At 35.8% G+C, this 2,386-nt stretch overlaps 1 non-coding gene across 1 annotated transcript; it reads left to right on the top strand.

Moving 5' to 3' along the window:
• Positions 1 to 716: 716 nt before the first annotated feature.
• Positions 717 to 823, top strand: LOC145118031 (small nucleolar RNA R71). The gene has a single exon (XR_013713015.1). It is a non-coding gene; the product is annotated as a small nucleolar RNA R71 (small nucleolar RNA).
• The last annotated feature ends 1,563 nt before the right edge of the window (positions 824 to 2,386 follow it).

Genomic DNA, 2,386 nt, shown 5'->3' on the forward strand with positions numbered 1-2,386 from the left:
CTAGGTATAAGGCTTTTCTGTTGTTGCTTCAGGCTTTACTCCTTTCGGTTATGGATCAGGCTGTTCAGTAGCTACATCGTACAACACCTATGGGTCAGAATTTTCCTCTTTTTAAGTGAATATCGTCATAACGTAAGATTTAGAATTTTGATTGGGAGTTTTAGGTGGCTGCAAAGCGTGCAAGAATCGACTCGAACTCGGATTTGTTATCGGGTGGTGGTTGTTCTTTTAGATAAAAGCCTCGACCGGTTTACCTATACTTCTCTTCCTTTTTCTTCTTGTATTCATCGTAAGGCAACCACTGCTTCTTCGGTATCCTCCAATCCTCATCGTAGTAGTCCCCACTGGAGTAACATACTTTGGATTTTTGGTTCCCATTTTCATCTAAATCACAATACTTAGTTAAGTGCGGCCCATTGTAACTGTCACATCCAACTCGTATGGCATGCATAGACTGATCCATTTTTGTCATTCTCTGATCCATGTTCTCGAGTTTAGCCATTATTTCTCCCAATTTCTCGTTCCCTCCATCTCCTTTACCTCTCGTAGCATCCTCTCGTGGGTTATGGTATTCTCTTGAGTGCTTTGCGAACTCTTCAATTAACTCTTTAATTGTGGCTGAATTCTTCTTAGTCATCGGTCCTTGAGAATAAAGAAGTTGCCTCGTTTTCACGTTCACCCCATCATAGAAAATATAAATTTGTTGTTGAACGTTCAAGTCATATTGAGGACAATTTCTTAGAAGACCTTTGTATCTTTCCAACGCTTCGTATAAGGACTCTCCAATTTCTTGTTAGAAGTTGTCAATCTTCTTCTTTAGTTTGGAAATCTTTGAAGGAGGACTAAATTCCTCAATAAATGCTTCACGAAGATTGTCTCATGTCTGAATAGCTCTAGGTGCGAGTGACTTCAACCAAATCTTTGCATCTCCATTAAGTGTTACTGGAAGCATCCTTAGTAAAACCGCATCTCTAGTAACATTTGGAACATTGAAATAGTTAGCAATGTCCAAAACGTCATCGATGTGCTTGAAGGCATCTTCGTGGTCCTTCCTAAAGAACAGGATATCTTTAAGCATAGTTAGGATATTCCCCTTGAGTTTGAAATTTTTGGTTGCTGGAATTTCGGGTGGTACAAGACCCGACCGATTGTCGTTACGCATCCGCTTCTTATATTATTCCATCGTCATATCCGCAATGCCCGCCATCTCCTCTACTTCACCCTTGATGTCGTCCTCTGAATCATCTTTGGTTTCTGGCTCATCTCTGGTTCCTTTCTTGCTTAGAGTATTCTCAAAGTGCTCAAACGTGTCAACTTCGAAAGTGCTAGTTGATTCGTTCACCTTTTTGTCCTTCTTCTTGTGTAAAGTGGATTATGGATCTTTAAGTTGTGGAACTATGGGAGTTTTGGATCCTTGGGTCATAAATCACTGAAACAAAAAACAAAAACGAATAAAACAAATAAATATAAATAAACTAAACACTGACTATTTAGTGACCACAACGTGGCCAAAGGTGCCCACGACGTGGCTGCTGAACAAACATAAAAAATGAAATTAATGTAGAAAAATAACTTTTTTGCGGTTTTTACCCCACAAAAGGACCGAATAACTAAAAGTAAAAAAATCAAATAAGCCGTTCCCCGGCAACCACGTTAAAAACTTGATGTACACAAAGTATACCTATCAACTTTAAAATGCATAAACCTAACTAACTTAACTAATTTATGCACCAATAGGAAGTGTACCTAGTCGGATTATAGAATAGTTTAGGCAAGTCGGGTGTCGAACATAGGGAACAAAATTTAATTAATAAAATAATTACTTTTAATTAAACTAAGAAAACAAACTTTAAATTGGGTTTTTACTGATTTTGCAAGTTCAGTAACTTAATTCAAACTACTATAAATTATTAAAACTGAGCAAGCAAAGAAGACAATTTTTACTTCAACATTAAAGAGTAATTCCCTTTAGTTCCGATTCCCCCTCTCCTATGGTTGATTTCTAGTGGATAGATTATATTGATGACCAATACATTAATTTACTAGTTATTATGATCAAATCTTTAGATGTACCAATTTATGAATTACTATGCAATGATAAGGCATAAGTTAAACACCAAATTGATATCAGCACGAATTGGACTATGAATGATAAATCGATAAATTACCTATCCTAGATCAAGACAAGAAATTTAAGCACAATTATTGATCAATTATGCTCTCTGACATAATAAAAGTTATTAACTTTTATTTACTTAACCGTAGGATATGATCAATCACTAGCTCTAATTATTTAATTATCATAAACAATTAGGTGACAAAATCATGCAATTAGAATGATAATCTATTACACATGACTTGTTAAATAAGAAAAAAAACCAGAACT

The sequence above is a fragment of the Lactuca virosa genome, chromosome 5 (assembly GCF_052849685.1).
Source record: "Lactuca virosa cultivar CGN04683 chromosome 5, Lactuca_virosa_CGN04683_v6, whole genome shotgun sequence".
Taxonomy (NCBI): domain Eukaryota; kingdom Viridiplantae; phylum Streptophyta; class Magnoliopsida; order Asterales; family Asteraceae; genus Lactuca; species Lactuca virosa.